General features: G+C 44.4%; 1 protein-coding gene across 3 annotated transcripts in view; it reads left to right on the forward strand.

The window, feature by feature from the left end:
• Positions 1-22,720, forward strand: part of LNX1 (ligand of numb-protein X 1) — a 181,704-nt gene that overhangs the window by 50,066 nt on the left and 108,918 nt on the right. The window contains exons 1-2 of one of the 3 annotated variants that reach the window (XM_044268127.1): positions 11,117-11,133; positions 11,267-11,394. The gene's annotated coding sequence lies outside the window, so the exon portion shown is untranslated. Of the gene's footprint in view, positions 1-11,116; positions 11,134-11,266; positions 11,395-14,547; positions 14,564-22,720 lie in introns of those variants that run through there. The other 2 variants (XM_044268126.1, XM_044268128.1) reach the window with 2 other exon arrangements.

The raw sequence follows: 22,720 nt of genomic DNA on the forward strand, positions 1-22,720 counted from the left end.
TTCCAGATATCAGATGTTTTTCGGAGATCTAGTTAAACTTGGCCTGAACCCCAATACCACTGCCTGTGAGAATTCAATCCTCACCAATCTCTGTGAACTCTTGGGTCACTTTCTCTTGCTTCTTCCCGCCTCCACACTCCCATATTGGCATGGGCTCTGCTAGTTCTGCCTCTTGTCTACCAGGCTTGTAAGTCTAGAAATTTCACCAGTTTTCCCTCATTAGTTCAGCATTTTGTGAGTGTAAAAACTTAAATGACCAGTCACTTTTCATGGCCTCAGTTCATTTTTCCGTCAAATATTTTCCTATTTAAGGAAGGGATACTGTGCTTATGATAAAAGAATAAATAAAGAGTGCACCAGCTGTAGTTGCTAGTAGATTTTTAGTGAGCCAATGAGAAAAGAGTAATATACATTCCTTCCCAGGAAGAACAGAATTAAAAACTAGCAGCTCATTGACAACTCTGAATGGACATACCATAAATCTGATAAACCACTCTCCAACAAATTCAGAGAACAACAAATGAGTTTTGGCAGTTCCCTTTGTTTCTCAACCACCACCATCTATATGAATTGTTAATATTTATGACAGCCCTATGTTGCAGTGAAAAGGCCATCAGAAATAAATTTTCCATTTGTGAAACCATTGCCAAATATTCCAGGCAGTATGATAGCCCATGTAACTAGAGGTCATTTTCAAAATATTAAAAATCAGTACACCACAGGCATCAACCAATAATAGACCAGACCAGTCAGACAAGGTGTCAGGAGTAAATACCTGGTACAGCCACATGATGGACACCAGCTGAGTATCTCCCTTACCTATAACCTAATAGCAACTTTGGAAATTCACATCATTTTGTGACCAAATGTTTCTTTTCTCTTTCCCTTTCCGAACTGAACCTTGTTCATCATGCATTCATTCAACAAAGACATCATTATACTTCTTCATGTGCTCTCCCAACCTTTCTCCAGCTCCCATTTCATTGTCACCCACATAGGTATTATACCTAATAAAGTCTTGCATGTTTCATCATATCTTGGCATCTGTTTCTCTCAGGATCCAGACAAACTCCCTCATGGCTGTATCAGAATCACAGACAGCAGAACTCACTTGTTACATTTGGATTTATCCCTGGATCACTTCTGAAGTTAATTTCATTTCCATTACTTTTGGCATGTGCTTTGGCAGAACCTGATTTTTATTTCTCATTCTGTCCCTCTTTCCATCGACTACTAGAATCTTAAGACTTCCTGATGAGGATCCACTTTTGCTTTTCTATGAAATCTCATGTGATCATTTCCAGGGGAGAAAGATGGTACTAACAGAAGCTAGCCATTTAAGCAAGGGTAAAGAGGGTAGGTGGTATACAGATTCTATAGAATGGGGAGATTTGTGGGAGAGGAGATGGGGTACGGGGAGAAAGAATGGCAATCTGTTTAAAGAGTTTGGCTTGCTTTGAGATGACTGACTTTTGGGACTGACTTGTCAGTGACTTCTGGTGTGTGGTTCATGGTTCCTTTATCCTGGAGAAGATACCTTGCTACATTGAAATGAGTTAAGGTAGACCAGAAACATCACAGAGCTTCTTTCAACTTCAAGTTCAAATCAGTTGGTGCATGCAGCAGGCCCTAGGGGCAGAGATGAGGAAGGTACACCCTAGCACCACAGTTATCCCTCTGCCAAAATTTCGCAGCTACATGACATTGAAGAATGAGCCTCTCACGGAACACCTGGCTTGCTGCCACACTCACACTGTAGTCAGAGCTGCAAGTTTAATGGGCAGATGGAACATGAACAGTGTTGATCCAGGTGCAGCCAAGTCACCTAGAAGGACTGGCCACCCTGGAGAGACACCTTAGTGAGAGTCATCTAACCTGGGGGTGTGAGTATGCCTGTGACAGGACATGTCAAAGCTGTACTTCCAGTCCACCTCCTGGGGCAACTCAGAGAAAGTGGGATTGGGCAGGAAGGGTGGCCTCTCTTCTTGCCAAACGGACCACACCACTTCAGGGGGACAACCTGAACCAGAAGAACCAGCCTGGCCACCCTGAGGTGATGGCCAGCACTGATATTGGCAAAGCCTCAAATTAAGACAGTACAAACAAGGAACTTGGACATCTAGGGCCTCTATTAACCCAGATTTGTTAATAACAGAGCTCCTGGCTCTTAACTCTCCATAAATTCTCAGTGAACTGGGCTGAATGGATTTGAATGTGAAATGCAGACCTCTTCTCAGACATTCTCACATCCATGGGGGAATGATTTCCTGCTCTCTACCTATACTCTGGCCCCTCGGCTGCAGCTGAAGTCAACAGTTCCAACTCAGGATTAGTTGAGCTACTCAGTAATGGGGGACTCCACAAAAGGTCCATGACCATAACAACCCCACGGTCCCATAATTGTCAAAGGACAGTAGGTTAAAGTATTCATTACTCTGTGATTATCTGAACTTCAGACTGGAAGTGCGGCTTTCAAGCTGACTTTGGGAGGAGATGGCAGCTCCTGGAGCAGAGTTCCCCGAACTGGACATGGGGAAGACTTCCCTCCTCATCAACCAAGCCCAGGTCCACTGCTCCACCTCATTATGGCTTCATGACCACCAAGAAGTCTACCCTTGTTTACTGCAGGCACCTTGTCATGGGGGAGTGACAGGGAGCCATGGAAATCAGCTCTAAGAAAGGCCTGAAAAGGCACCCAGCCAGGTTCATCATCCAAGTTGAAAAGGAGCATCTTCAGCTGGTCATGATTCGAGAAAAGTCAAATGAACTTTCCTTTGCTGAGACTCTGTTAGTCAGAATCTGACCAAGAGGCCATCTCCTCATGAATGGTGAGTGGTGTTCATGATGTTCTCTTTCTTATATTCTTTGACTTAGGAGAACTAAAGGACAGGCTTCTTGGCAATGATCCCCATTTTTGAGGACCTGCTTTTTCTTGGACAGAAGTGGAAGTTCGTTAGGAAGGAAAATATTTCCCCACCCCGAAAGTTGGTTTCCTCTGTGTTTATCACCACTGACAAGGCCAGCAAGACGACTCCCCTCTTGATTTCGCTTTTCCACTCCATCTCACCGGGGCATATTTTGTGTGTGTGTGTATGTAAGTCTTTATGTTACTAGCTATTATGAATTTTCAGCTCCCTCAGGAAAAAGTTTGAAGAGGTCAGTCTCTTGGGCCTGGACTCTATAAGACAGCAGAAAAGATAGCAAATATATCGGAGGGTTGTGGTGAGGAGATGGTAATTTTTTCTCCACTTAGGACTGATGGCACAAAAAAACGGAATAAGATTACACCAGAGGCTTAAAAACTTTATGAAGTTTGAGGTGGGATCTTTAAGAATGGCTTACAGAAGTAGACTGACTCTACCTTAAAGGAATTTCAATCCTACAGATACAAATATCTACAGATATTTCTGTCCCTGCAGAGAATCGGTCTTTTTCAGATTCTTCCCAAGGTGCCAGCAGTTCTGACTGTGGTCATGAAACTCTGAGACCACATATGAGAAGTAATTAGTCTTTCTACCTTCTCAGAGAACCCACCCCTACCATGTGAAGACTGTAAAGCTGTAAAAGGCCAGATTCTCTGGGGTGACACATTTAGATTCTAGAAGCAGGTTAAGATCCTGTTCTTAGGGGCCCTCTACATAGCTAAGGGCCCAGATAAGGCTGTGTGGGCACCTGGGAAGATGATGAGTCCTAAAATCAAGAAGAACTACCCTCCAATATTGGCTCTGCCATTTAATAGCTGGGCAAAGTCGGGCAAGTGCTTTTTAACAACTTGGAGCCTTCAAACAAGAAGAAACAAGCCCATTCCCTCCTTCATGCAATTGCACCTGTGGCCACTCCTCTATGATGGCAATTTCCACCTTTGATTGTTTAATCATTAGTCTTAAACTCCACTTGTCCTTTGACTATGAGTTCCTGAAAATAGTTTCTTCTTATCCTTGTCATCGACTCGTATGTTAGTGGTATTTAATAAATTTGTTGAATAAGCGAGTGAAAGAAGGAATGAGTGAATAATGAATGTCTAGATTGTGGTAGGACTACTATAACACTTCAGTGGGTTAAAATCTGTTCCCTTTCCGAAGTCAACAGGCCTACACTGCTGCAAGAAAGAAGGGCATCCTCAAGATTTAACTTGATGTGAGTTTCTCCATCTACCCCCCAACCCACTCCACCGCCTCCCTTTGTTTTATATTCATCTTTAGTTCTTTTAACTAATATTTATCACAGGGATTGGGCTAAGTTCCCTCCCAGCCCTGGCTGAGTCCTGAGGGTCTATGAAAAGCCGTGTTCCTTACCTGGCTGTCTAGAGAGGAGACAATCTTTTAAAAGTGGCAATCCGTGAAACACTTGCTGAAGTAGTGTGGCCAGCATGGGACAGGCACAGACCTTGGGTAGGTCACAGAAGGTGAAGATGGCATTTGAGCTGAGCCCTGCAGGTGGAGAAGGAGTTTCCCAGACTGAGGGAGGAGTTTACCTGAGTCTCAGGTCTGGCTGTAATCAGCAGGGCATGTCAGACAAGTTACATCACCTCTCAGAGACAGTTTCTTCATCTGTTAAATAGAGTTAGTTCCTAGGATTTCTGCCAGGATCTGGTAAGAGAACACAGATAAAGTGCATATCATCAATCCGGGCAATGGTAAATGCACAATAAATATTGGGGTATCACCTAGGTAAAAGCCTGGAAGTGAGAGATGCAGATTACTAGGGGAACCACAAACAGTTAGGATTTGGGATAGCTAAGGAGAACCGTGATAAACAGTGCCTCTTCCCCATCTGGGTTTGGGATAATTTGAGAAAATTCAGAAGAGTAATTATGGAGGCAAAAATACCACCTTCTAGGGGTGCCTGGGTGGCTCAGTGGGTTAAAGCCTCTGCCTTCGGCTCAGGTCATGATCCCAGGGTCCTGGGATCGAGCCCCACATCGGGCTCTCTGCTCAAAAGGGATCCTGCTTCCTCCTCTCTTTCTCTCTCTCTGTCTCTCTGCCTACTTTTGATCTCTGTCAAATAAATAAATAAAATCTTTTTTTAAAAAAACCCACCTTTTAAATGGTGATTCTAACCTGGAGACCAGCACCTGGAACAAGGGAAAACAGAACTTGATTACCCCAGGACAGAGCAGACCTGGCAGTGGCAGTTTCTCAAAAGGAAGCATGCCCAGAGAGGACTCAGGGCATGGCATGGCACAGGGAAAGTCCGGCTCACTCCCAAGACAGGAAAGGGAGGAGCAAAAGTGAGCTTACCTGGTTTTTCTTTCCCATTTCCCCAGTTAGGGACTCCCAGAGTTGGAGTGTGGAGCTGGCCGGGGTTTGCTTTGGAAACCACTTTCCTGTGGAAATGGGGGTGGGAGGCTTTACTCCTCTCTGACACAGGGTGACTTGGGCAAGGTGGAAGGTGGATGGTATTCTGTGGATGGGAAAGAGAAGATGTTGATGAGATTTGATGGGCAAGCAGAGGCCAGATCCTGAAAAGCCTGGGGCATCAGTCAAGGAGAATGAACTGAAGGTGGGGGTGACCACCGAGAGGGAAGGAAGAGACCCTAACCAGGAGTACCAAGGAGAGCGACGAGTACAGCAGGCACCGTAGGACATCCCTAAATAGTGGTGCCAGGCTTCAGGCTTATGGGAAGAAAGAAGGCTAGCCCCATGGTCCCACCAGGTCAGTAGGAAATTGAGATGCTGGCACAGAAATGGAATCTGGGCCAGATAAGCTGGAAGTGAAAATGGTACAGAGCAGATATCCGTGGGCCCCCTCCAGGCACCAGGGACCACAGTCAGTGCAGAGAAGAAGGCAAAGATTGAGGAAGGGAGTGAAAACCTGAATGATTGAGAATACAGCAGAGAACAACATTCTCAGAGTTTCTGAAATGGAAAATTTGGAGGTGATAAGAAGATCAAAGGGTGGCCCTAAGAACCGGCAGCGTACAAGCACCTGGGTGATTCAAATGGTTAAGCTTCTGCCTTCGGCTCAGGTCATGATCTCCAGGTCCTGGAATCGAGCCCCAGGTCTGGCTCCCTGCTCAGGGAGGAGTCTGCTTCTCCCTCTCTCTCTCGCAAATGAATCAATAAAATCTTAAAAAAAAAAAAAAAGAAGAAGAAGAAGAACTGGCAGCTTAAGAGGAGCAAACGTAAATGTCCTCATAGTTGGGGAGGTCAAGGATGCTTGAGGGGTCATCTACAAGGACATGGAAGCCCTTAGAACGAGGCCAAAGTTAACAAGGAGAAGAGATATTTTATATCTTTGATATATGGCACTGGGTCAATCAATATAACTGTAAAAGAAGGAACGAATAAAGAAACAAAGACATGACCACCTCCAAAACAGTGACAACCATCACCAAAACATAGACTAACCCGTTTGGTTTACACAGGAGTGGAGTCATAGAAACATAAAGATATTTACAGGTATGGAATATAGGCCTCGTGATAATTACAGAGACCGCAACAATGAAGTCCTTCTGTGTATGTGTGCTAGAGCAGAGGGTGCTGGCCACAAATGTAGGCCAAGTTCACAAACTAGGTGCCAAGTCCAATAGCTGAGGTACTCCCTCCTTCCCAAAAAGCACACAAAGCAGAAACTGTCTGCTCCTAAACTGTAGATCCATAAAATGTTCTAGAAGCTCATCTACACAGCAGGCAATACCCAGGCCATGAGTTTCTTGAGAGAACCACATTTTCCTCCACATACACAGAACCAGACAACATCTATCACAGCCGCTGATTGCTGTGATTATTACTATTATTTTCTATAATTGCCTTTGTAGGATCTGCTTATTTGCTTCATACTAAGCACTTGTAATTAGCCAATGAAAGATTTGGGGCTAAGCTAGTTAAAAAAAAAAAAAAACCTGAGGCCAAGATGATGGAATGTATACAGCCAATTTCATCTCATAATGCCAGGTACTTGCAGCCAAAGTGGCTTTTTCTTGAGATGTGTATATTAAAATCACATGGACTGTGTTTTGTTGTGGCATTTGGTCATCTGAGACAACTCTACAAATATGCCATAAAAAAAAAAAAAAAGAAGCAAACAGGGGCAAAGTAATTCTGACGAATCACAAGGCATGCTCTTAGCAATAGGTTCATTGCCAGGAGGAATCCTTGAGAATGCCAACCTTCATTGTGTTGATCGAGAAGGAAAGAGCTTTGAAACCAGACCTCCTTTCCCCCCTTAGATTTCCCTGTCAGGATACATAAAAGAATTCAAGCTAATCAAAAAGCCCAAGTGAGCTGGCTGGTTAACTAGGACAGGCCCAACCTTGAGTTCAGAGAGATTTCTAATGCATTCCACCTGTCCCTCCAGACGACCGTATTTATAGGATATAAGGACTGCAGAGGAGGCGTGTTTCTGAAGATCATAAGGTAGCCAAAATGGCATCTCCTAGAGATTTACCTCCGCACTGAAGACATGGTCATTCTTTATTTTTCCTGGAGAAGTGTACTCTTGATCCCCTTTTTCTGTTTCACACCCATCCCCCTCCCACACCTCTCCTCTGGCAAACACCTGTTTGTTCCCTGTACTTAAGGGTGGATTTTTCGGTTGGTTTCTTAAAACGTTGTCACTCTTAATAAATTACTCCGTGCTCAAGATGTTGAATTTCTTTCTTCCTTTTTCCCTCCAGTTAAAAAAGCTGCTTATTCATCTTGAGAGTAGTAGCCAGTAACATGGTAAAGACCAGAAGCAGTCAGTCCTTGAGGGTCTTCAGAATTTGGTCCCACCTTACCTGTCCAAATTGAGCATGCCATGGATCTTCTTCCCTGGCATCCCTCTGCTCGCCCACCACCGCTTCCTCCTCAACACACACAGGCTGCAATGATCCCTGCCCCCATCTACCCTGCCACCATGTCTGGAACCGTGTGCCCTTCCCACCATCTTGCCAATCCATCAGACTTCTCCATGAAGTCTTCCCCGATGGCACCAGCCAACACCACTCTGTTCCTTTCCCGATTATCCCTCCACCTTCTGTGAAACAAGACCTAGAAGTTACACCGTCTTTGGACTTTCATCTTGACGATTCTGAGGTTACCTCTCAGCTAAAGGGTGCCATAGCCCTTCAGCAAGGACTAGTGGGTCCCCTGTCTGGTGTGTAGGGGGAAGAATGGAACATTGTGCATATAGTATTTGTCAAGCCAGGCTCAACCACCCATCATGGCTGTGGTTCATACTGGAACTTAACTATACATGGTCTCATATTATCCAGTTGTAGGTAGTTCTGTGTTCTTAAGGCTGTCCTGATGAGATGTTCCAATTTTAAAGGTATAGACTGTTGGATTTTTACAGAGAAATCACCCTAAAAGATACTATTGAGATTTACAACTGATCATTCTGACGAGGCCCCTCAAGTTGATCTTCTATTCCTGGGGTGGGTTTGACAGGTTTCCAAACGGTGATGTCAAGTAATGCATTCAGAGTGTGTTTCCTCATAACTATATGCATAAATATATGCATCTGTTATATATATATATATTTGCATATGTATATATATTCTGTACACATATAGTCTACGTAGAAAACAGATTAATAACTCATTTGCAGCTGAAGACACTCCTTCCCAGAAACTTACACACACACCCCCCAGGGTTACTTCCACAAGATACTTCCTGCTGAATAGAGGAGGGGTTAGAAGTTTTGTTAGTGTCCAAGAGGTTGCCCGGTGAGCATGAAATCAGAAACTCTCTTCCCTTTCTTTCCACTGGCTAAAACTGCTCTGGGCCAGCTACTTGCTGGCTGGGCTGCCCGTAAGTTCTCAGCCTTCCTATGCCTTGGTTTTCCCAGCTTTAAATGCAAATAGTACCTAACATCTAGGACTGTTGTAAAACATGCTTAGAACTGTAAGTAGCCCCCCGTAAGCACTTATTCAATGTCAGCTTTTTATGCTTATAACTTAAATCTTTTCACCAATCGTTTAGAAATATCGTTTCCTTCATAATGGAATAAGGAAGCCCATATTGATTTTTTTTTTAACCTTTAGAGATTGTTCTAAATCTAGGTATAGCAAGATGCATCTCACTGAGGATGGCTGATTGTGTAAAATGTATCTACTTTTTTCTTTTTCTCTTCATTTAATACAAACACACCAGGGAGCAAATTCCCCTCCTGCCTAAACTCTTGTTCTTAATTTTTATTCATCAGGCCATCCTTACAGAAGGCCAAGTGTATGTGAATCCAGTAAGTGAAGCCCATAGCCAGGAGGCCTTTGGATAAAGCTTCATGCACTGTCACTTCCTACAAGTTCTCCCCCGGCCCCAAAAAAAACATACAGCTCCCCCATCAAAAAAACAAAAACAAAAACACACAAAAAAATCTGTCTGTGAGTCCATTCTCTGGGGACAGACTTGGAGGCCCTAGAAAAAGGTAAGGCATGATTGACACACAGGGAAGGCAGGTAGACCCAAGAGTGTCAGAGGTTGGGCCTTCTAGATGATTCATGAGATTGGTGGCTCGCCCTGCCCTTCTCAGGGCGCAGGGGACACCCTGTCCAAGTGAAGAAGAAGCCTGTGTTTTGCTTTTGTTTCTCAGTTGAGAATAAGCTGAGGGACTGGTACTTTTCCCGAATGACCCTCATGGAAAAGGGTTTGCCTCTTCTTGTTAACACTGAAGGAGAGGCCACACCAACCTTAGTTTCTACTGGAGAAAAATATGCATGGGAATTTTTTTTTTTTTTTTAAGATTTTCATTCTCTTTACAGTGCACCCAGGTCCCAGGTGGGGAAGGTGGTGTGCCGTCTGGGATGGCTAGGGGAGAGGAGCCCGCTCTCCTCCTGGTGAAGTATGCAGAGTCCTCCCTGCAGCCCGTGCCCTTGACCAGTTTTGCTCCTTCTTCCCTCCCTGGTGGTTTCACAAGGTCTTGGATGATTGGCTGAGCCCAAAGTTGAGGCCAAGAGAACAGAATCAAGACTTCCTTCCTTTCCTCTTCTGCTCCTCCCCCTCTCACTGATTCCTCTTCCTCCACCCCTCCCCCAGCCAAGCCACCAACCTACTCACCCAACGACTGACCATAACCCACCGAAGCAGTACAATGTTCGAACCCATGGAACAAAAGTGTTTCTGGTATCAGGAGAAGAGGGACACAGAATAAGGGAGTGGGGAATAGGAATTTCTACTTTTTTTTTTCCTTCAAGGGGAATAAAAAGTCTCTCTGGACCAGCAAACCATCTCCTGGGAGGGAGAAGCCACAATTTCTCCAGGTAGCACATTCCAGAGGATGAATGAATGGTCGGGAGATGCTGGGGGTGGGGGGGTAGAGGTGGGGGCAGAAATACAATTTCATTTAATACAATGCAGGCAGTTGTTTACAATCGTCTGAAAGATGCCAAAGGGCTTAACAGTCAGTCATTATAGCTCCCAGCTGGTGCAGTGCGCGGGCAGAGCTGAGCTTGGCGTTCCTGTCCTCCTGCTGGCAGAGCTGAAGCAACACCGTGACTTGCCCAGGGTCACACAGCACGCTTGGGACAGAAATAATTCTGACTCCTTCTTCCTGGCTGTAATTCAGCAGACAAAGCCACCTTATTACTGTACGATCATTCAAATCTGAATCATTTAAATGGCTCCTAATTGCAGGCTTAGAGGGAACTGTCCGGTCCATGTGACTAACAGCCCGGGAAGCCGCGGTAGGAAAGACCCAAGTTTTACAAACTCCTGAATATGGAATTAAAACGCTGTCCTCCCACCGGTGGGGGAGTAGGAGAAAAAGCATTTGAAAACCCCCGACCTTGAAACTGCCAACCAGTAGCCTGTTTAGATTTTTTTTTTTTTAATGAATTTGAAGTGTCACCTCCAATTTTTATTATCGGAACAGAGAAGCGCTGGATTCAAAGAGATGCTATTCAGAATGGCTTTTGAGGGCAATTCTCAAATGTTTTCCAAGCAGTCGATGGATCTTCACACTCTTCTTTCTTACGCCCATCCAAACACTGTCTCTGTGTTTAAATTTCCTTTTGAACTCTTTTTTATAGGTAGCTATTTGGGAAGGGGGAGGGAGGAGGGGGCCGCGGAAGCCACCGTGCTTGTAAATTCAGATCTGTCCACGGGGTTGGGCACGTGCTGTGCTCAGGAAAGAAAGTAAATTCCAGTGGGCCGATTGCTCTGATTCATCTGTCGGCACAGAGACGCCACCTACCTGCTCACAGGTATTCAGGTAAATGACAGGTGGGCGGGACCTATACTGACTGTTTCAATAGCTAAGGGCCCAGCAATGTTTTATCTGTGAGGCTCCCGTGATGTCACACGTTTCCTGCTCTCGACCAACCAATGCCCTCCTCCTTCCTTAGGCACCTGTGCACCAAGGTTGAGCCTGGTCACTGCTCCGGGAGCCCCAGGAACTGCCAGATTCACCCACAAGGCATGGGAACTTCGGGGCTGCGGCTGCCTTGAGTGCCCGGGACACGCACTGGAAAAGGTGAGTTGAAACCCTTCAGTTTTCTCTTTTGGCATTTAGACCCCTGGCCCCTGAGGGATCTCTCTGAATGAGGAAATTGAACGAAAAAATAAAAGCTGAATGACTTAGCCCGGGTGTTTGTCCCACAGGGAGAAGCTCTTTTGAGAGGGAAGAGCAGACAGATGCCTTTGACATTTGGGTTGTACAGGAAAATTCTCCCAGGCCAGATATTTAATCCTTTTTGTTTCTCTTAATCATTAAGCCAGGCTCTGCTTGTCTGGAAGTTGATCTGGTTTTTTCTTTTCTTTTCTTTTTTTTTTTTTTTAACCCTGGAGTGGAGTGCAGTGGAGAATTTTTTGAAACGGAACTCAAAGACTCAGACCTGTTCAGCCCGTTTTAAGGGAGGGTTGGGAGGCCAGGGCCGAATGAATTCAGAGTTGCCTTATTTTTGCCTCATTTGCCTTATTTGGCCTTACTTCTCTGCGTTTGTCTCACCAGAGGCAATTTCCATCTGAACCTGGGGGATGACCTTACATTTGTCCCCCCCCCCATCCCTGCCAGAAGTCCGGTGCTCAGACGACTACCTTCTGCTGCCCTTCTCAGAGGCCAACACTCACTTTCCTCCCTCTTTCTTCTCTAAAAAAGTCTACTGGGTTTTATTTTTTCTTTGTTGACGTTCTTAAAAAAACACTTTGCAGTCCGGATTAGAGCTGTTTACATCCAGACCTGGACTGGCTGCCTGCTGACCTTTGGTTAAAGTAAAGATTATTTCCTCCATGCTTAACAAGAATGAATGTAACTTCAGGTTGGATTTTTAACTTTTTTTTTTTCAATTCTTCCACCTTTCTTTTTCTCTTTTAATAGCAAATCTACCGAAAAGATTGTTCTGCCAGGACCTTTTTTTTTAAGTAATTTTACCTCTAGGATCCATTTTTGTTTTCTAAATCCTGATCTGCCAGCCTGTCTTACTTCTGTTCTTGACAGCCCAAGAGCCACACTCCGCAGCCAGCACTGTCTTTAGAGAAAGGAAAATAAACCCAGTCCCCTGCCGGGATGAGCTGGAAACTGTAGAGGGAGAAATGAACCAGCCAGGGGACATTTCATTCTGGATTCCTTCATCAGTGACTTTTCTGAAATCTGTTTGCAAAGATCTTTGCAAATGAATAAGCTGTTGGGAGTTACACTCATTTTCATTCCCCTGGAAATTCAAAGCGCTTGTCAACTCTCCAGAAGGAAAAATGGAAATAAGCTGAGCAAAGTTTGGTCTCAGACCCTCGCTTCTCACCACTGAGAATCTGCCTGGGGCCTTGTTGCCAATTTCTCTCTCCCTCCTTGGAAGCTCATAATATTCTTGCACTGACTTTTGTCTGTTCTACTCCCCCCACTCCCCTACCCCAGTGGTGTATTTGGATGGTGGCTGCAAGGTTGTCCCTTAGCAGTATTCTCACTTGATTCAGAGCTTTGTCAGCAGAAGAAAGGAAAGGATCTCCTCGATCTTGACCCTTTCTGGAGAGGAACGTGTCTTTAAAGTCACAGACCTCTCCACGAAATGCATTCCTCTGGATTACCATGGACTGTTAGCTCTTTGCACAGCAGTGATGTTATGATTAAATATATCCTTTCATCACTGTATGTCAAGGTCCTTCCCCACTAAAGGAACACAGCTCAGGATGCTATGCCTCTAGATAGAAGAAAGGAAAGAAAATATGGAGGCTGGAATCCAGAGTCAGGTTATCTAGAAGGCACTTGGTCTCTTGGATAATTTACACACAAGTATTGTCCAAAGGGGTGAAGGACCCACAGCGGCTTCCTGCCTGTAGTAATCCCATCTCTTGGTTCAAGTGGCGATAGATCTGACTGGAAAACACACAGTGTCTTCTTCCATGCACACTCATGAGCAGGTTACTCGACTTCTCAGAACGTCAGTTTCTTCGTCAGTAAAACAGGAGACAAGCCTTATGATTGAAGTGCTCATGAGAAGCAAATGGGGTAACGCACAGAGGGCGTCAAGTGACCAGTGACTGGCGCTACACGGGGACCAAATAGAGGTGCAGGCCATTCTTGAAGAAATTTTCCTGGGTGCTCGACAGAGATAGTCTGATCTTACCAAGATAGAATATCTGCAGTTGCCATCATTAGGAACCCTGTTAGCTCTTGTTATGGTATTAATTGTACATAATTAACTCCGATGTTAACAGTTCAGAGAAAGAAAATAGGCAGGAGGCAGGAGAACGCTTAAACTACATCACACGAGCCAGGCCAATAGGTCTCTGCCAGCTCCCAAACATGCTTAGGAGCTGTGGGCCGCTGCTGTCCTCCTGCCTTTCCCACCACAAAGCTCTCACACCCCAACAGACACACTGAATGTGGTCCTCCGCAGGCCTGCAGGGAAAATGTTCCTGTTGTCATTGGCTGTAATCTGACTTGGCAGGCGGCCTTTTCTGCTTTCAACTATGCTCTCTCTCCTGGAAGGATGGGTGCTTGGTTTCCTCCAATCTTGCAGGTAAACACCCTTAGCCACAACCTGGTGATCTGCCATGCCAAGTCACCGGGACGAGGGTGAGGTGGCAGTTGGGAGCCTACCCTGCACTGGGGAACGGGGCTTGTAGCTCCCTTGGAGATGATCACCTCAGTCCTGGAATATCCCGTGCCATTGGATGACCTTGAGGCATGGCATGAGAGCAGAGGTGTTCCCAGGCTCCTCTAAGTCTCACCCTATCCTGAAAAGCTAAGGCAAGTTTTCATCATTCACCAGCTGATCGAGGACAAGGGTTCATAACCTCAACCCTACTCCTGGTATGCTTAGAGGGTCCTGGAGAGGAACCTCAGCCTCCCTGCCCAGCAGTGTCCATGTTTATTCACCTTCTGTTAGCATCAGATTGCTGGGGTTCCAAAGCCAGCGCTCTCTTACGTTAACAGTGTGACCTGTGATGGTGCCTGGACCCCCTTACCCCAGCTATGAAACAGGCTCGTTATGAGGAAGAAATGAGCGCGGTGTCCAAAGTGCTTAGACTACTACCTGACACAATGTGAGCTCTTGCTACTATTATTTTTCTAAAGGAAGGTGGAATGCGACAGATCTGGGTTCGAGACCCGATTCCACCACATAATGGACATAAGCCGCTTCGTGCCTCTCGGTCGCACACAGCCTCATCTGGAAAATGGAATACTTCCCAAAGCCAGTGCTGTGGTAAGGAACAAACAGGAGATGGTTTCTTGCGAAGTGCCTGGTTCATGATAGAGTAGGGTCTCAATCAATGAACCCTTGTTGGATTAGTACAGGCATAGTTTTTGGTACACGCAGTACTTACATGACTGGATTGCAGTTTGCAAATACTGTTTTTTTGTTTTGTTTTGTTTTGTTTTGTTTTTTACAAGTGGAAGAGTTGTGGCAAGCCTCCCTCTAGCACGTCCCTCAGTGCCATTTTCCCAACAGCATTTGTTCCTTTGTGTCGGCCATGTCACATTTTGGTAATTCTCACCATATTTCAAACTTTTCATTACCATTATATGTTACGGTGATGTGTGCCCAGTGATTGCGACTCACTAGAAGCTCAGATGATAGTTAACATTTTTTAGCAAGAAAGGATTTTTAAATTAAAATCCACACATCGCTTTTTTAGATGTAGTGCGATGTCACGCGTAATAGACTATGATAGAGTTTAAACTTTTATACGCACTGAGAAACCAAAATATTCCCTTGACTCGCTTTATTATGCTATCTGCTTTGTTGTGAACTTGCTTTATTGTGGTGGTCTGGAACTGAACCCCATCTGTCTCTGAGGTGAGCCTGTAGAGGAAACAATGATTATTTTGGTTAAAGTTCGCCTTCTCAGGTCATGCTACAGTTTGGACATAGCAATGTTGGAAAGTGTAGTCAGCAGAGGGCCAAAGACTCTTTGAGAATAACAGATTTCCCAAAAGGCCCCCAAAGGTTTAGACAGAAAGCCCGTTAACATGGATGATCTTGTTTATCTTGGAGCTCCAGGGTAGGGTAGCTGCCCATCGAAAGGCCTGGTCTTCTGCAGACCTGTGGTGGGAGGATTCCATGAGGTCCATAAACAGTGGGTTCTCCCAGAGCAGCGATTTCCATCTCCCTGGTTTCCAGTTTCTCCCTTTTGGATGTGAATTCCACAGATGAGTTGTGAAAAAAGGTTCTGCTGCTGGGATTCTGACCACTTGAAAGGCCATTCTTATAAGACGCTGCCAAGAGAGGACTCACAAGGGTGGCTCTGATATGTGTCCTCCTCATCACTTCAGCATTCATGGACCTCCTGCAGGTGACACATAACTATTCCTGATATTTATGGGTTGGCACCACGCAGACTCACTTTTATGTGGGTGGCATATTTCTGGTCCTCTGACAGTGCCTCCAAGCTATCAAGGGCTTTTCAAAACTATTTTCAAGGAAGACTACATCTCTCTTTTTGGGTTCATGGGATTTGGCCATCTGTGATCCCCAAAGAATAAGGGTTAACATGAAAACCAGACATGTTGTTAAGTACAGAAACTGCACTTAGCTGAAATGAGAAACCAAGAATGTCAATTGCCTCCTGTAAACCCCTTACCCTCACCATGTCCTCTTACCTCCTTTTGTTCTAAGTGAACAAAGACACCACAGTGACCTATTGCTTAGTTACATGGAGACGCCTCTCAGATCAATATAAGAAAGAACTTTCTAAGAATGAGAGCTGTCCAAAAATCCAGTAGGTTGCCTTTTTGGAGTACGGACTCCCCTGACACTGAAGGTTATTTTTTCTTGGTATGTTTGGTATATTTGTTTATTTGCTGTGTTTACATGTGCCTAGTATGTATTGAAAAATGAATGAGTGAATGCCAGAGAGAATTTGTGTTTCCTTAATGACACATGTATTCATCTATAAAATGGGGGTTATATTGATCTCATAGCAATAGTCTCATGATTAAATGAGAAAATACACATAGAGTACCCAGCACTGTGTCTTGCACCTCGTGAATTACTCATTAAATAGTAATTATTATTATGTTTTATTTTCTACCATATTCTAAAAAGGAGAAGGAAAGGGGCACCTGGGTGGCTCAGTGGGTTAAAGCTTCTGCCTTCTGCTCAGGTCATGATTCCAGGGACCTGGGATTAAGCCCCACATCAGGCTCTCTACTCGTTAGGGAGCCTGCTTCCCCCTCTCTCTCTGCCTGCCTCTCTGCCTGCTTGTGATCTCTGTCAAATAAAATAAAATCTTAAAAAAAAAAAAAAAAAAAAAGGGAGGAAGAAGAGATTCCTGCCTCAGGTGGGGAGTAGACAAAATGACTTCCGAATTTGAGATTTACAGTTTTTACGAGAATCTCTTCATTTCTATTCTTTTCATCCCTGCTCTTCTTCCTCTGCCTTTCTGAAGGAACCTCTTCCCCTTGCTGTTGGGAACCATGCTCTTTGACGGGGTAAACTGACTCTACCCCATCGCAGTAGGTTCTGGCCCAATTCACCAGGCACGTTGTTGTTATTGGTGGTGGTGTTTTTTACATCACTCGTTTGTGCCTTGGAATGTGTGGATTTAAATTCCACCATTATTTTCCAGTGACTCTTACTTGCTTCTTGTGTTTGATGCATTTGTCACAGGCACACAAAAGGCTTCACCAACAGCAGAGTGGAAAACTCTCCAAGAATTTTCTTTAATAGCCTCTTGGCACAGTGCATGGCAACAGCACATGCATGATGGTGAGGTGTAAATATGTCATTGCCATCTGGGAGATGATTTGCATAACTTGCCTATGACTGCTTTTGGCAGTCACGTGGCCATCTTTGAATAGAACGCTGCGCGGTTAGGTTCCTACGTACTCACATTAATACATGAGTCACCTAGTGTTTTCAAACTCCTCATTCAGTATCCTTGTTAGATGCGCATTATGCTCTACAATACACACACACACTCAGCTTGTGTCTCTGTAGTCTTTTTCCCCTGGGGGCGCTAGCAAACTTGGCTTACCAGTCATCGTGGAAACATCTGCATTCTAACTTAGTAATGGATTAAAAGAAAATTATTACATTTTTTTTTTTTTTTACAAGGGGAGCACTGCCTCCATAAGAATGGAGCAGTCTAAATAGCTCTCATTCCCAACCTACTTTCCATATCCCTAAACCATGGAGGGAAGTGTTGGTGTGGATTCCTGGGGATGTTTTCCCCCATTCGAGGGGGGAACACCCCAGGAAATACAGAGCTTTCTGTGTTAGTTTCCTCAGGCCACCATAACAGATCACCATAAGCCTGGTGGCTTAAACCAACAAAAGTTATTCTCTCACATTTCTGAGGCCAGAAGTTTGAAATCAAGGTGTTAGCATGACCTCGCTTCCTCAAAAGGCTCCAGGAGAATCCTTCCTTGCCTCTTCCCACTTCTGATGCCTCCTGGCATTTGTTACCTTGTGGGGTTCCTATCACCTTCTTCTACGTGGGTGTGTTCTCTTCTTCTGTGTTTAATGAAGACACTTGTCATAGGATTTGAGGTAAATTAGATAAGCCAAGATGATCTCATCTCAAGATCCTTAACTCAATTCATCTTCAAGGGCCTTTTTTTTTCTGATAAGGTTCTGGGGATTAGGACAGGGCAAGATGTTTTAGGAAGCCAACATTCCGCTTGCTACACACACACCCACCCCACCTGACATTCATAGACACAGGCTCTCCCACTACTTATATAGAATGATTCTTTGTCCCTGCAGAGGCTGAAATATTGGTTCAAAAATAGGTAAAGAGAGTTTATAATAGGCAGGCTTCACCACTACCATCATGTATTTCTTTTTTTTTTTTTCATCATGTATTTCTGAGTTTTTTCAGTCAATAGTGTAATGTATCTGCAAAATCAAATCAGTAAAGGCCATCTTATGTTGCTTTGAAAGACAAGTAGTACCTTGGTTAAGGAAGCAACCCCTCCACTGAACCATCAGACCACAACTGGGTAGATGTCCACTTCTGGGTGCCATGTTTTCAAAGGGACCTCATCAAACTAGAGAGCATCCTGGGTGGACTCTTTACTACCACCTCAACTATCAAGGAAGACAACCGGAAGAACCAGAGACAAAAAGAAAGACAAGAGAGAAACCACCAGTTCCCTCCTTAATGGGGGGTAGGGCTTGCCATGTTTTGAGGGAGTGGATGTGATCTATGTCACACTGAAACGTCGAAGTAACAAAAGGAAAGCATTTAGCTGTAGAAAAACTAATGAGCTCCCCGTCATTGTAGGTATTTCAAGCAGAAGCTGATAGACCATCCTATAGGGCTTTTGTAAGGAGGATTCTTGTACTTGGGGACAATCTAAGATTCTTACCCAACTCAAAGTCCTATGATTTCTTAAATAATTTTAAAATCTCTAATACAGGTCATCATGTACAGGTCATTAAACACCAATATGTCTATTTCTCTTCCTTGACTGGGGGATTTGCTCAGGCTCTTCCCTTACCTTAATTTCTTCCCACTTGTCCAAACACCCTTAATCTTTGATGATCTGCCCTGAAACCCAACTATTCCACGAGCTGTCCTAACAATTCTGGGTCACATTATACTGTTTTCTTACCTCTTTTCCTCCACAACTTGTCTCTGTCTCCTGTGGGGGTGCAGGGGGTGGTACACAGATCATACTCCTTGCCATACTCATTGTGTATTATTTTTTGCAGTGCTTTAACATTTTTTTTTTCTGTAGGTAAGCTCCTTTTTTCTAATCAGACTTAAACTTACTGAAGATAAAATTGAATTCCTTATGGGAGGTCCCACAGAATTCAAGACCAAGGCCAGGCATGGCATAGGTGATCAATGAATATATATAGAATTAAAACATAGCAGAAACAATATTAAGAATTCAAATATCTTCCTTCACCTTGTCTTTCCCTCTATAAAATTTGGTTATCTGTTTAAAAAAAAAAAAAAAGCATTTCGTGAATATGTTTTTCAGCCTTGGGTAGAAGAACGTCCGCCTGCTTTTCCATGCCTCTCCTCTGACGTTAGCGCTTCCCAAGATCCTACGGCGAGTATTTGCATGAACAGAGTCCTTGGTCAAGCCAAAATAGTCTGTCTTCATTCTTGTTGTTGGCAGGGGGTCAGCTCCATTCCATCATGTTGGTGGACCAGGAGATGGAAAGATGTTTTTTTTCTGGGACAGAGTTCTTACAAACAAACCCAGGTAGGAAAAGGGGCGCCATGATACCCAGGCGAGAGGCAGTAAATCTTCAGTCAAGAGAGGCAAAGCTCCTCTCCAAGCAGCTTGTAAGAGATCTTCCCGGGGCTACTAAAGCTTGTATCTGATCCATTTGCCCCCTGGGACCCTTACACCTGAGCACTTCTCTTGTTCTTCCCACTTTCTGGCTCTCTGTGTTCTCGGCTATGGACCCCAGACATTGTCTCCTCTCAGTTTGAGTCTCCTTTAATTTCTTGGAGATATTTTGACGTCTTTAAAGACCATTTAGATTTATTTTTTTTTTCTGTCCCTTCTAGTGTAGGCAACAGTATGCAGGCTGGTGTCACTCGAAGATGCAAGGAATGAATTGCTTGCTCTCTCTTGGAGATCATGGATTTTGATAAGAAGTAGGATCAGACCTAACCCTGACCTTTGCAACAGTCCACCTGCCTTCTTTGTGTTCTCTCTCCTTTTTCTGGAAATGTATATGTGCCCCTGCTCCCTCAGCCCCCACTTCAACCCCTCTTGGTTCAAAGACAGTTTTTAGCCCATGTGTGACCATTTCTATTCAGGTCCCTAAAGCATTTAATTCCTCCCTATTACTGATGTGTCTAGAAGCTAAGGAAGAGCCCCCAGAGCATTTGTTCACCCTCTTTGTCCCTTAGTTCACAGTTGGTATTTCTTAAAAATTGATGGTACCTTATTGATACCTCCAAGTTTCACACAGTCTTTCTATAATTTAAAATGTAATCATAAATCTACTTTGTTTGCTAGAGAGAGATAGAGCTTGTGCTAACTTTGGCAATCACTCCCCCTCACCCCCACCAATAATCTAATTTAGGAGTTCCAGGCAGGGCCATGGCAGGCCGTGGTTAGACAAACATGCCGGCTGATAATTATTTTGGAAAAAGAAATGAGGCCACCAATGTGAACAATTTCCCAGCACTCTTCCATTCGATTCCTGCATGAGTGTATTTCTGGTCTTCATGGTCTAGGACAGTGTTCCGGACTGACTGGGATCTGTGCACTAAGGTGTGGCCTCCATGACCAGTTTGAACCCTGTCCTGCAACCCTTCTGCCCTGCATAGCTTCATCCAAAGTTCAAAGCATCCCCAATGATTAAAAACAAAACAAAACAAAACAAAACAAAACAAACAAAAAACAAAAACAAAAAAACCTCCAGCTCTGTTTCTTGAATCTGAAAGTTTCCTCGGAAATCCTCTAGCATAGGGGTTCTTAGTCATTATGGGTTTGTGTAAAACACTGGGGTTGGTGGAAGGGATTAGGAGATTTTGAACAACATTAAACACGTTAGCAGAACCCAGGAAGCAGCCCCATCACAGGAGGGCAGAACCTCACACTGTTTACAGGGTCACAGAGTCCCTGCTGGAGAGGATGCTTGTCACTTAACGACACACTCTCAAAACAAGGATCTTTTGGGATCCAATCATCTGGTGATCATTTCGGGGCCTGGCTTAGATGTCACCTCTTTCCTCTCATGGGAAGCAAATTCTTCCTCCAACTACAAGCCCTTTGGTGAAAGGCTCACCTGGGGGGGCCCAGGTGTCTAGGACACCTCCTTAGACACTTTATTTCCAGTCCTTGTGCAGCTTTTTTTCTTGGTCCTTTCCTTTCCTTTCCTTTCCTTTCCTTTCCTTTCCTTTCCTTTCTCTTTCTTTTCTCTTCTCTTCTTTTCTTTTCTTTTTTTTTTTTTTTTCTTTTTTTGAGGCGTGTCCAGAGCTGCGGGACTTCCAGTTCCTGTCACTGGCCTTCCATCGGCTGCCCATGGCCTCACTTCTTTAACTTTTTCATTTTCATTTATTGGGGGTGTCAGTGAGTGTTCATGGAGGTTTGCCCTCTGGATGAAACAGTGATCTCTGACTTGCCATGCTTTTAAATGGTTTGCATTTCTCTTAGCTCCTGTTCAGGTTGTCAGTACATTTGAGAACAAGATGTATCAAAATATAAGCATGCTTGCAGACAAATGGGAAAGTCCAGAGCCCCAAATACCACTCATTCTTGGGATCGGGATACGCCGCAGATTCCGATACTCGAGTGTTTAGCCAGTGAGGAATTTCTGTTTAAATAAATCCACCTAATTCCGCTAAATATCTTTGCATTTTCTAAACTGTGTTCCCAGCCGCTGCTTTTCCACTTTATTGCCCTGGATTTTGTTTTCCCCTTTGGGCTCAGAAATTGCTGATAGCTTTCTCCAGGCCTCAGGGCAGTGTCTGGCTCAGAGCAGGCCAGGACTACAGTGACCGCAGTGGCCCAAGAAAGCAGACGCCGTCCTAGGCTCTGTGCACAGTTAGTCTGTTTCATGCTGTCCTGGAGTTTGGGGGTTCATTTTACCCGTACACTATAGGAGGGACCCTGAACCATGAGGGAGTTTCTGGAAGAGAGTGGTCAGCCTCACAGAGTCTAGGGAAACTAGAAGGAATGCCAGAAAGGCTAAGGCTGCTGGACCTGGAGGGGTGGGTGTGGGAAATGGGGTGTCTTCCAATAATTAAGGGACTTCAGAAATGGGACTTCAGAAATTTGACATATTCTTTTGTTTTGTTGTTGTTTTGAATGTGACATGTTCTAAACAGCTCCTAGGAGAAATACTGGCACCCATGGAGGGAATAGATGAGTTCTAGAGAAGCAAATTTTTGTTCCATCTGCAGACTGTTCCTCCTAGAAGTTTGAGCTCTCCAATGCAGGATGATCTATTTTAGAAGGTAGGAAAGGGCTGTTTCATGTAGGAACCTTCTCTCAAGGTCCCTTTCAACACAAAGAGCCTATGACTATCAATGTTTCATCTTTGTCAAGGTCAAAGTCCAATGCAGTACACACTGCCTTTGACTGTGAGGATGAATTCTTTTTAATAATATGACATCCCATCACTGTTGTTGTAAAGCTGTGACTCATACAGCCATTCAGGAGGAGCCATGGAGTCAAGTCTTGTCCTTTCAGGACGAGGAAAATGCGAAATTGTCAGTGCAGCCTGCCACATGACATTATTTATTCATTGTCTCTCCAGCACAGTGTATGATTTTCCCTCGGGTTACCATTTTCTGCAAAGCCAGGGTGCATTTAAAGGAGAATTAGCAGGACACTAGCACACCAGGGACCCCATTGTTCTGGTAGGTTCTGTCATGCAGACATTTTCCCTCTCCCAAACAGTTTATATATCCCCAAGGCTGTTCTTTTTTTTTTTTTTTCC

The sequence above is a fragment of the Neovison vison genome, chromosome 11 (assembly GCF_020171115.1).
Source record: "Neovison vison isolate M4711 chromosome 11, ASM_NN_V1, whole genome shotgun sequence".
Lineage (NCBI taxonomy): Eukaryota > Metazoa > Chordata > Mammalia > Carnivora > Mustelidae > Neogale > Neogale vison.